General features: G+C 43.3%; 1 protein-coding gene across 4 annotated transcripts in view; it reads left to right on the forward strand.

Moving 5' to 3' along the window:
• Positions 1 to 13,081, forward strand: part of RGL1 (ral guanine nucleotide dissociation stimulator like 1) — a 292,140-nt gene that overhangs the window by 205,313 nt on the left and 73,746 nt on the right. The gene's annotated exons all lie outside the window — the stretch shown is intronic.

A 13,081-nucleotide genomic window follows, 5' to 3' on the forward strand; every position in this document is an offset into this window, starting at 1 on the left:
TTCCTGCTATATCTGACTCTTGTTCTGATGTTTCTTTAGTCTCTTCAAAATGTGCTTTTTTTGCCTTTTAGCATGCCTTGTAATTTTTGAATAAAAGGTGGATATGATGTACCAGGTGGAAGGAAATGGCATTCAGTAACGTAGTTGTAATGTACGGGGGTGGGGGACAGGAAGGCATTCTGTAGTCCTGTGATTAGCTTTTAGTCTTCTGGTTAGCCTGTGCCCCTGGACTGTGAACTTCATCAGTGCTTCTCTGTTGTTTTTATTTCCTCCCTTAGGGAAAGGGTGGCTAGAAGGGCCTGGAGACGCGTATTTCCTTTCCCCCATGTGGAAGGCTAGAGAAGACTAGAGTTAGGTATTTTCCTTACCCAAGGTAGGTGAAGCTCTGACAAAGCCCCAGCAGGTTAGACTCTGGTAAAATTTTTTGTCCTGAGGGCAGGTGTTGTTAAGAAGAACAGAGTGCTCTAGTGTATTTCAAAATGGTTCCTTTTCCCCTTCCCTTGCTGGAAGCACGAGGAGGTTTTTCTCCTATATTAACTATGATAACCTGGTCAAGTTCCTGGAGGTAAAACTCATAGAAGTGTGGTGCTGTGTCTATGACTGGGTCCCCCTGGAGTTTTTATCCCTCAGACTTGTGCACACTGAGTCTGCAGCAATTCATCAATTACAGTTCAGCCTTGGTTTCCCATGGAGATTTCTGCTCTGCTATGTTGTGGTTTTCTCTATCTGTCTGACTGTCTCTTCAGTTTTAGTTGGCACGGGTTTGCCTTGTGACCACACTTCTCTGATGGATCTAAGAAGAGTTGTTGATTTTTCAGTTTGTTCAGCTTTTTATGTGTTGTTGGGATGAAGTGTTGACTTCTAAGCTCCTTACATGCTGGACTTGAAACTGGAAGTCCTCTTTTGCCCATTTTTTAATCAAGTTGTACATTTTCTTACTGTTGAGCTTTAAGAGTTTTTGTACATTTTGGATAACAGTTCTTTATCAGTTATGCCTTTTGCAAATATTTTCTCCCTGTCTGTGGCTTATCCTATCAGTTTCTCGATTGAATGTGTACTTTAAAGAACCCCCCACCCCCGGGAACTGTGAGGTGGTTGTAGCAAACCTCCTTTTAAAAGCTCATAACACAAATCCATTCAGCTCTTAAATGCTTCCTTAGCATAAGAAGCTGGGTAAGCATTTTTGAATTGCACACAGAAATGTTCCAAATTACTTTTTGTGAAACCTCACTTAAAAATAATTAAGCTTTAAAAGAAAATTAGTTCTGTAATTAGACTAGGCACTTGCCAAATATTCCTAGATTCATGCTGGCATGCAGTGCTCATTGGATTCCCTAACTCCCTTCTCTTTTGGTAGGAGCAAGGTTTACTGATATCTTCCCTTTGTTCTTCCAGGTCCTAAGAGAGGGGGTTATGAGCAGAGAGCACTTAGGGAGCAGGTATTAGAATCTAACCTACTTAGAGGGCCTCACAGCATCTTATACTAGTGACGACCATAAGTCACCTCCAGGTGCTTGTCTCTTATAACAGTAACACTTATATTAAATGTTACTATTAAACTCATAGTACAGTTTTTCTACACTTTTGTCTCAGAGTGATTTATGTCTAACTTCTGTCACTTATGTAGGAAAGTTTTTCAGTACCATGCCATTCTCTTCATTTATTTTAGTAACTTCCCTCCATCATAACTCTCAACAAAATCAAGTGGAAACAACCAGAGTGGTTCGTTCATCCATTGAATCTTTTGTCCCACCGTGCATGAAAAAGTTGAGATTTATTGGTCAGTTGATTCCAGGATGCTCATCCCATTCATAGAGTGGGAAAGCTTTCAGGAAATCCTAACATTGCTTCGTTTCCTTTTTTAGCTTTAAATACAGATATACTGGATATCCTGACGAGGGTGAGAATTTATTTAAAAATGAAGGCCATTTCTTAAGATTTTTGTTATAGCAGATGAGTTTGAATAGATTTTGTCCAGGTTTGAGTGTTGATGACCACATAGGCAAGAAAACCCTCAGTTTGTGTATATGTTATAGGTTTAAAAAAAAAAGACAGATTGCTTAAAGGTAAACTGAACTCAGATCTTATTTCCTGTGGCTGTTAGGATGATGAAAGTATTGCTGATAGAAAAGAGGATTATAACAAGGGCTATGAGAATCTTTGGGTATCGAAATGCTTCTAACATCGAAAAGAAGGTTGAAAACTTTTGTAGGGCACATGCTTTGTGAAGGGTCCCATGCTCTTGCTGGCTCATGCTTTATCAGGGGGAGAAAGAGGGTTTATTTCATTAAACTATAGAAGATACAACATTTATAATAATTTACACTCCCAACTGTGGCAGGCAGAATAATGCCCCCCACCCCAAAGATGTCCAGTCTTAACCCATGGAACCTATGAACATATTGGGTTACATGGCCAAGCAGAATTAAGGTTGCTAATCAGCTGACCTTTTAAATAAGGAAGTTAACTTGGATTATTTGGTTAGGACCAGTGTAATCACAAGGGTCCTTAAAAGTGAAAGGTGGAGGCAAAAGAGAGAGTCAGAGAAAAAGATGGGAGGATGGAAACAAGATCAGAGAGATACTATGTTGCTGGCTTTGAAGATAGAGGAAGGGGACCCTGAGCCCAAGAATGCAGGCAGCCTCTAGAAGCTAGAAAAGGCAGTTAAATGGATTGTCTCCTATAGCAGCAGTCCCTAACCTTTTTGGCACCAGGGACCAGTTTCGTGGAAGACAATTTTTCCACGGACCGGGGTTGGGGTGGGGCAGGGGATGGCTTCAGGATGATTCAAACGCATTTCATTTCTTGTGCACTTTATTTCTATTATGATTACATTGTAATATATAATGAAATAATTATACAACTCACCATAATGCAGAATCAGTGGGAGCCCTGAGCTTGTTTTCCTACAACTAGATGGTCCCATCTGGAGGTGATGGGAGACAGTGACACCCGAAGGTCCACCTCAGATCATCAGGCATTAGATTCTCATAAGGAACGTGCGACCTGGATCCCTCGCGTGCACAGTTCACAGTAGGGTTCATGCTCCTGTGAGAATCTAATGCCGCCACTGATCTCACAAGAAGCGGAGCTCAGGCAGTAATGCGAGCGATGGGGAACAGCTGATTTTAGCCCAATGAGACTTGTGTTGGACTTCTGACCTACACAACTATAAAATAGTAATTTTGTGTAATTTGTTTGTGGTCATTTGATGCAGCAGCGATAGAAAACGAATATAACATCAACAAAACTTTTGGTCTTGTTAGGGAACAAGGGAAGTTGTTCATAATTTGATAGGAAACAAGGAATTCTTGTCAGAGAGATTGACTCTCAAAATCTAGTGCTTGTGGGCTTAGGGAAGTTGAAGGTCAAGTGTTTGCTCACCTTCACCTTGTTCTGTTCAGGCCCTCATGCCCTGTTCAGCATGACCCACACACTCAGCTCTGGAAGCATGGCCTGAAACAAAGGACAGGGCTTAGCCACTACCTACAAGCATTGTTCCTCTTCCTTCCCTGTACCTGTGGCTCTGCTTTGGGTTAGCCAGAAAAGTTTAATTTGGTACTGTTATAGAATTACATCCAACTGTAATCACACGAGGGAAAATGGAAATAAGTTCTCTTCACTGCTGGGTTGCTTGTCTTTGGTAAGTCTTTATTTTTGTCGAAAGGACCCGACTCTCACCCATCATCACAGTGGGGATTCTCCATGGGAACATGTGGCTGGACAGCAGAATCTGGATGGTAGTGATGGTTCTGCTAGAATAAACACTAAAAGGTTGCTGTCAAGGACTGAGCCTCAGAGCTTCACCAGGCTAGCTTTCTTTTCTGGAAATGAAAGAAAAATGTTTCTCTCAAGTAGCTCTTTTTTGAAAAAAAATTTCACTTGGCAAAGGGAGGCAGCACATGCAGTTATCTTTCTTTTTTAGAAAAGAATACCAAATTGCCCAGCAGGTTTTTAAGAAATGTGCTTATGTTTGGAAACTACAAAGCAAAACTGACAAAAAAAATTGAAAGGCAAGGTACATACATTCTGAGTGATTATCAGAAAGTTTTCAACTCACCTTTGATAACCTAAAGCTATGGTTTTGACCATTTTCTAGCAGGTAGCGGGAGGGGTTGATCACAGACCCCTTTAAGAATCTGCTAAAAACTATGGACCCTCTCTAGCAAAAAAAAAAAAAAAAAAACACATCACCAAATTTGGCTTATGGCTTAGGGATTCCCAAACTTCCCTAAGTTCATCCAGGGACCCAAGGTTGTGACTCTCCAGGCAAAGGTTCCCTAGCATGAGTGACAGGACCCTGTAGGTGGCCATTAGGAGTCAGAGGAGGGTACTGCTCCTAGTATGAGTATGGTTCTGAAAAGTAAATTCATTAATTTCATTAAAGTAAATGCAATGGTTTTTTTTTTTTTTTTTTTAAAAAGGTATATCTCTGAAACTTTAAAAGGAAAAGGGGACTGGCTGTTTTTGAGTTAATTTTATTTATTTTTTAAATCATTTTTCTCTTATTTGACATTTCTTTTTTTTGTGGTACGCAGGCCTCTCACTGTTGTGGCCTCTCCCGTTGCGGAGCACAGGCTCCGGACGCGCAGGCTCAGCGGCCATGGCTCATGGGCCCAGCTGCTCCGCGGCATGTGGGATCTTCCCGGACCGGGGCACAAACCCGTGTCCCCTGCATCGGCAGGCGGACTCTCAACCACTGCGCCACCAGGGAAGCCCTGACATTTCTTGTTTTTAACCTTTTGTGGAGTGAACTTAGCCCTGGAGAATGACTTCAAGCTCCTAGTCCTGGGAAACATAATTCTTTTGCCTTTGGTCTCTACTGAAGTTGCCAGCAAGTACCAATTTAGATAAATGGATGTTATATTGAGTTTTGTGAGCACAGGAGAGAAAAGTAGTCTCCAAACTGATGGGATACCATGATACTAAATTTATTGTCATTGTATTTGATTTTACGTAGCATTTTTCATAAGATTTTTTTTTTTTTTTTTAATTTTTTGGCCGCGTTGGGTCTTTGTTGCTGCACGCAGGCTTTCTCTAGTTGCGTTGAGCGGGGGCTACTATTTGTTGCGGTGTGCGGGCTTAATGTGGTAGCTCCTGTTGCGGAGCATGGGCTCTAGGTGCGTGGGCTTCAGTAGTTGTGGCACGTGGGCTTAGTAGTTGTGGCTCGCAGGCTCTAGAGCGCAGGCTCAGTAGTTGTGGCGCACGGGCTTAGTTGCTCCGCAGCATGTGGGATCTTCCAGGACCGGGGCACGAACCCGTGTCCCCTGCATTGGCAGGCGGATTCTTAACCACTGCGCCACCAGGGAAGTCTGAGAAGATTCTTGAAGAGCTCTACAAGGGCACCTCTTTGTGGTTGGGGAAAACTGAGCCACAGGCTCGCACTGACTTGTTAATAATGTATTAATTCATCTTAAACCTAAGGAAAATCCCAACTTGTAGACAGATTCTGTGGTTGTCAGGGTGCTGCCTGCTCCCTGCCCCCAGTTGTAACCTGTTTCTTCCGTCGACCTTCCAACGTTTGTTGTATCTGCAGTGGCTGTAGCATGTTAACAAGACGGATTCGCAGCTGATGGTTTAGAATTGTTAAACCAATTACAGGTGGAAGAAGGAGGCACCGATGAGCCACCAAGCTCTTGGGGGCAGTAAATGGGCCAGAGAAGAGAGATGGGTGACAAGGACCTGCAGTAGAAAATAGAAGAAACCTGACAGCAAGGGCATGAAGGCCATCAGACTTGAGAAAAAACTTTAAATGTGAATGAGAAACAAGTTATAGCAAGAGACACCTTTTCATTTTCTTTTCCTGGCTGAGTAGTGACTGTAAAGTATTTGTCCTTTTCTTGGTCTCCCTTTCAGACAGTTGTAGGTTGGGGCTGGAGGTGGAGATAGTATCGTCAAGGGAAATCTTATAGTGTTTTGAAACTGTCAAGTGGAACAGAAATACTAGGTACTTTGGCTATTAATGTTCCCTTAACTATCAGGGAGATAGTTAAGGGAACAATAATGTTCCTGCTACCATCATCGATGATACGGAGGTAATGTGACGAATTGAAGGGCAAGGAAGGTGGAGGGCCCTTCACAGCAAAGGCCTGGAGGGGACGACTGGGGCTCCTTCTGGGTTTTTTGACTTTTTTTCTTATCATGGGAGAACTTTGCCTAGAGAACGAGACCTCGTGAGCGAAAGCACACTGCCTGGTTCTCTGTTCGGCATCATTGACCCCTTCCTTTCTTGCAAGAGAACAAGGAGTTTTTGCCTGTTGTCTCTGACCTTTGTCTTCTCCTTGAATAACTGGCTCCATGGTGGTAGCAAGACCTTTCCAAGGTAGGCTTGGTGGCCGTGACCCAGTTGTCAGGTCACACTTGGGTGGAGAGGTGCCTGCCGTGGAGGATATTATTCGGAGTGATTAAAAACAGGCCCCTGGCTGCTCTGTGGTGTACGGTGTGCAGTCTTAATCAAGGCCTCACTTGGTGTTCCCGACATCTGCAGGCTATTTCACTGTGTCATTCTTCTGAGTCAAGGTCAGCTTCTGAACATTTTCCTCATACCTGACCTGTGTTCTTGTGGGTCAGTTAAAGAAAAAATGCTTCAGGTGTTCACAGGCTGGGGTTGATTAGAAAAGCAAAGGCTCCCAGAGGTCCTTGAGTCAGCAGCTTCATGTGAGGTTTCTCTCGCCTCAACTTCCTCCTCTCTGTTCTTTCATCATCCCCAATAAGTAGCTTCTCCCCTCCCCTCCCCATCCTCAACTATTCGTGATAGTAGAGGGCATTAATGAGTTCATTTGGCACATGTTTAGTGAGTGTCCGCTAAGCGCAGGCTCTACTCCAGGCTCAGGGCATATAGCAGTAAGCGAGGTAAAAGGGTGAAAGCAAAGCCCTGGCCATGGCCGGCCAGGCCCCCGTGATCTGCCCCTGCCACCTGCATGCTTACCTCCTTCTCTGTCTCCGCTTCATCTGTTCTGCTCCTTCCTCACTGGTCTTCTTGACGTTTCTCAAGCGCACCGTCCTGCCACTGCCCCAAGGCCTTTGCCCTGGCTCTCCCCTCCGCTTGGAAGGCTCTCCTCCTAGAGATGTGTGTGGCCCATTCCCTCACCTTCTGGAGGATTTTAGTTCCTTGTCACATTCACGTCAGGCCCTTCCTGGACACTCCTGTGAAGAGCTCCCTCAGGCCCTCCAATCATGTCTGAGTGCCCTTGGCTACTTTATTTTTCTCCATTGCACTTTTCACCATCTGACTAGTATATATTAACTAATTGCTAACTAGTTTATTGCTTATCTCCCCCCACTACATTGTGCTCCATGAAAACAGGGGCTTTGGTTTTAGTTCACTGCTGTATCCTCAGTGCCCAGAATAGTACCTGAAAATAGGCTTTAATAAATACTCATTGAATGAGGACTAAATGAGTGAAAGAATGAATGACCGAGTAAGTGAAGAGCCCAAGGTTTCTAACCTCATAGAACTTATCATTTGGTGGAGGGAGACATAAAATAAATAAACAAAATAACTGGTTTGTGTGATCGGGTGTTGACTCAGAGACTCGGCTCTAGAGTCTGACTGTCAAGGTTCAAATCCCTCCTTTACTTACTAGCTGTGTTTTTGAGGGTAAATTACTTAAGCTCTCTGGGCCTCATTTTCTCATCCATTAAATAGGAAGAATAATAATACCATCATCTAGGATTATTGTGAGAATTAAATGAAACAATCCATATAAAGTGCTTAGCACAGTGCCTGGTATATAGTGAGCTCTCAGTAATTATTAACTGCTGTTATCATGGGATCACTTGCCATAATCAACTGGAGCCTGAAAGGTTCTTCAGGATTATCCCCATCCTGGTCTGATGTTGCTGAGACTTTTCTATTAGAGAGTAAAGGTTAGAAAGCCATCCCCACCCCCACCTCAACCAGAAGTACTGTCCCTGGGGATAACTTTATCTTAAGATTTCTTTGAACCACAAGTATCCCTGGTCCTCCCTTCAAACACATATTAAACGTTTTATCTGCCCGGATAGGCTCCAAACAATACATCCATCCCCCCTGGAAATAACTGTTTCCTGTTTAAATATTAGCAACCCGTTAAACATTATATTGAGGTTTTTTTTTTTCTTTTTCTAGTAAATTTTAGGCTGCAGTAAAAATTGCGCAAGGCTGTACTTTAGGAGACATTTGTAAATCTTTCTTTTGCCTTGTGATACAGAGAAAACCATGTCAGAAGTCATTCTGATAATTTGTATTTTAAGTTTTATGAATTGCCATTTAAAGAAGGGCAGTTTGGTAAGCCTGCTTAAGAGGTTCGAGCTTTGATCTTAAATTCTAGGGAGGTTTTGCAGAAATTGGAGGTGACATTGTTGATAGGTTTGTCTGTAGCTACTCATTACTTAAACACACACACACACACACCCTTTATTTACTCCCCTGGAGTAAATGAATTGAACTTGACTTTGGTTTTTGATGGGAAGCTATGAGAGGGTCCAGGAAACATCAAAGAAACACTCTTAATCTCATAAAACTAACTCTTAACTCTCAAACGACCTAGCTTGAACGTTCAAGAGTTCTTGATTCCAGTGCTGGTCTAGTTCCTTTTCTGTAAGGCTTTAATTCTCCTTAATGGTAAGAAAAGTGCAGGGGCAAATAATCGTCCCCTCCCCAGTCCATTGAATTCCAGAGGGTTATAGGCTTTTTAATTTTTTCTTGCTTCTAAAGGTCTCCTTTGTAAAACTGTATATACGCGCTTTTTTTTTTGTATTTTTATACTGCTTACACCTTCAAGGTCTCAGCTTTAAGATCTTAAAAGTTCCTTTAGCATTTTAATTTTAGATTTTTGTAACGATCGCAGCTATCCTAAAGCTTTTTTATGCTCCTAGACCATTAGAAATGAAGGCACAGACAGGTTAAGACACTTGTATAAGCAAAAAGCCAAAGGATGCCTTTATAGAGACAAATACGAACCTAGTCGTTGGGAAGTTCATTTCCATGTCTGCTTAGGGAACCCCACTAGACCACTCATTTGCTCCCAACAAGTAGCCATCAACATGCCTGTTGGGTGCCAGGCCTTGCTTTAAGCTCTAAAGAGTAATGAGCAAAAGAGGCAGAAGTCCTGCTCTCATGGGGTTTGTGTTCTAATGGACAATAGCGGTATGAGTTTCACAGTATGTACTAGAGTGTGTCAAAGGCTGTGGAGGAGAATAAAACAGTGGTGTTAGTGTTGGCTTTTACGTAGGGTGGCCAGGGAAGGCCGCACTGATAAAGTGACATTGGAGCAAAGACCTGCAGGAGCCCCGGGAGTGCACCGTCGGTGTGGGCGTGGGAGGCGGTGGCAGTGAGTGTGCAGAGATTCTGAGGCAGGAGGATGCCTGGCGTGTGTGTGTGTGTGTGTGTGTGTGTGTGTGTGTGTGTGTGTGGAAGCAGCAAGGAAGCCAGTGAGGCTGAGGGGAAGTGAGGGAGCGTAGGAGACGTGGTCAGAGATATCAGAGGCAGGTCACTTAGGGCCTCAGGAGATGGATAAGACGTTGACCTTTCCGCAGAGTGTTGAAGAGTGGGAGCTGGGGGAGGGTTTTGAGCAGAGCAGCGGCATGAACAGCATTGCCGTGGCTTGAGGCAGACATGCCAGGGGAGGCGTTAAGCACCTGTTGCATGGACCCAGCCAAAGATGGTGGCAGTGTGAGCCAGGGCAGAGTGATGAGAAGTGCTGGGATTCAGGATATGTCATAAAGGCAGAGCCAAAAGATTTTCCTGGTGGATCGGGCAGAGAAGAAAGAGTTAGGGATGCTGCGGCCTTTGAACCTGAGTGCCTGGACCGTGTGCGCCACCACACACCTGCCTTGTTATTGATGGTTCTGGTTGGTCTCCAAGTTATTACCAACCAATCATGCTGGTCCTGACTATGAGCCTCTACTCATAATACTCTGCTGGCCGGGAGAAGTATCCATGTGGTCTTCTGAGCAGATGGTACCGGGTTCATTAAGGAGAGACAACTTTGCTCACTCACCAGTGTAAGTTACTTAGTGCTTTGTGACACCGTCTGACTGCATCTGTGGCATCACATTCTGGGAGCAGAACTGTGATGGGTGTTCATGTCATCCCAGCCAGCATCTCAGCTCTGAGTCTGAAAAATGCAGAGAAAGAGCAGCAGAGTGTGAGAAGCAAAAGTAAAGACAAGGAACAGGAAGACCAGGGGAATTTTTAGTATGAACATCTCTGGAAAGAAAAATATCAGGCGCAATAAAATGTGTACCTTTCCCTTGTGAAGTTTGTTTGTTTGTTTTTTGGGGTACGTGGGCCTCTCACTGTTGTGTGGCCTCTCCCGTTGTGGAGCACAGGCTCCGGACGCGCAGGCTCAGTGGCCATGGCTCACGGACCCAGCCGCTCCGCGACATGTGGGATCTTCCCCCTGCATCGACAGGCAGACTCTCAACCACTGCGCCACCAGGGAAGCCCACCCTTGTGAAGCTTTTTCGCTTTTATTTCGACCTCTCAGAGGTTCCAGTTGGAAGATAAAAGATGCAATATTTCCAGGATAACCAGAAAGAGAATTAATGAAGGAACACAGAATGTGACCAAAACGAAGATTAAGTCCCCCATTTAGTCACTGAGGGCTGGCAGGCGGGAGTTTATGGATCACTCAAGTCAGATGGGCGGCAGGCACAGTGGCCCCCCTCTTCACTGTACTTACCCCATCTTTCCTACTTAAATACACCAGAGTCTGTTGTGAGGGAACATGAGGACAGGGTTCGCTATGACGGTGGCCAAAGAGAGAGCCAAGAAATCCCACTCTATTTATTTACTAGGAATCTCATTTCCCAGCCCTGCCTTGCCCACATGGGGCTGCATAAATCTTAATCTGACTGAGTTCTTATCTCAGGGAAAGCAAAGGGTAGCCCTGGAAGCCTCTAACTAGCAGGTGCAGGACAGAATGAAGAGGAACAGGGAGGGCGGAGGCCAGTGGAAAATATCTCTGGGAGGCCAAGGAGTCCATAAGGCTGATGAGCTTGAGAAGGAGCACATGGATGGGGGAGGGGGCTGATGCCTGCGGGCGTAAACTAGAACCTGCCGGGATAGGGCGATGGGGAGACCAGATGGACTGGCATTCTGTCAAACCAGATGGTGGGCTTTTATTTTTAAAAGGGCTTGTAAATCCTAGGAACAAGGAACCATAAGGGTACTGGGGCCCTTAATCCTATTAGTAGAAGACAGAAGTGTTCTCTTTAAAAATGTAAACCCCACCAGTTATAGAATTTCTATTATCAAAACTTTGGGACAGATTACCAGCTTGTGAAACTCCAAGGAATCTCTGAATTCTCCACTGATGGGAAGAGAAACTGCAGAAATAGTCTAGGCATTATAAGTTAATATAAAGGCTCCTCCTTAGGAGTCTAAAGTGAATTTACTAAATGAACATCCTGAACCAAACAAAACATGATATATTTGTATGAAATAGACTTGCTTACCTATGGAGTTGGAAGGACATCTAACAGTGTAACCGGGGACTGATCAATGTTTTTTTGTTTTTTTGGTTTTTTTTTTTTTTTTTGGTTGGATCAATGTGAGATGGAGATCAGAGACTATTCTGCCTGTCTTCTGTTCTGATGACATCAGTGAGTAATGCTTCAGTGAACTGCAAATGACATTAATTTTTATGTATTGGTTTGTTTATGCTACAGTCTTCATATCTGCTTGTCAGCACTTGGGGACACTCTGATGATGTTTAGTCTTTTACCGCTGAAGTAATCATAAGGTCTAAGAATTCATTTTGCCAAACTGATGAAAAGTCCAGGTTAGAAACAGGGCTTTTGTTTCTTTATCTTTATAACTTGATTACAAGTCCCCCTCCCCAAAATCTTAGCCTAGATTCTCTTATTTATCATACATAATTGCATTTGTTGTACTAATATATTTTATGATAGAATACTTCAGGTTAAGTGATAACTGTCATAAATACTTCATTGAAAAACTTCCTTTGTTGAAATAGCCATTCAAAACAGAATTCATGATTATTATAAAAGTATTTTTGTCTGTCCACTTTCTTTCTATATTTTGCTTCTTTATTTTTGCTTTTTGTTTTCCCTGTAGATTACTGGTGAAACCACAGTGGCATGATTTGCTCCCCTGCAAGCTGGGAATTTGGTTTTGCCTTACACTAAAAGCATTGCCTCATCTAATCCAGGTAAAATGTACCTCTTTCTTATAATATTAGATGCTTTCACTTTAATTATTCATGAAATAATTTATGTCTGCTATGTGAATGCTGAATATACAGTAGATGCTTCCTAATGCTGATTGAATGAATAGTATAAACGTAATTTAGAATAGTTCTAAAATTTACCGCGTCCTCTGCATCGGCAGGCGGACTCTCAACCACTGTGCCACCAGGGAAGCCCCTGATCAATGTTTTAATAAGTTTTGAGTTTGTAATGAGGCACATTTTAAAATTTAAGCACCTATTGCTTTCTAAAACCATTGTTCCCCTCTGTCCCCCTTCCCCAGTGGCTGGGGAAGCCTAGATCAGCCTGGCCTAGGTGTACACACTGCTGCTCTCTTGGTTGCTGAGACACGAGGATTCTGTTCTTCAGTCCTTGTCTCTGTCTCAGCCTTTACTTGAGGGCTCGGAATTATTTCCATCACCCTCCTCCAATAGGACCTATCCTCAAGGAGACCAAACTCATAAGCAGAGCATGGAGTCGTCATCTTGTGCCCATGAGTGGCACAGGCATGAAGGTTGTGTAAGCAAAGCCACATCTTCCTTCAGTAGCTACACAGAGGGGTTGATGCTCCAGAGTTCATGAAGAATCTCCCACCCGTGCATCACATAACGCCTGATTCTCCTGCTAAGAGGAAAAGAGTAATTTCATCGAAAAAAAATCCAAAGAAATGTTAAATATTAAGAGAAAGTTTTAAGTAGTGTGATTCATTGCTAAATCACTTTCCTTGTAGACCGTATATTTATACACACACACACACACACACACACATATACACACACATATATATGTTTACCCATTAAATAAATATCAATAATATAGTATCTTTTTTTTTTTTTTTTTTTTTTTTTTTTTTTTTTAGCCCGGCCCCCCCCCGTTGTGGCCCCTC

The sequence above is a fragment of the Lipotes vexillifer genome, unplaced genomic scaffold (assembly GCF_000442215.2).
Source record: "Lipotes vexillifer unplaced genomic scaffold, Lipotes_vexillifer_v1.1 scaffold97, whole genome shotgun sequence".
Lineage (NCBI taxonomy): Eukaryota > Metazoa > Chordata > Mammalia > Artiodactyla > Lipotidae > Lipotes > Lipotes vexillifer.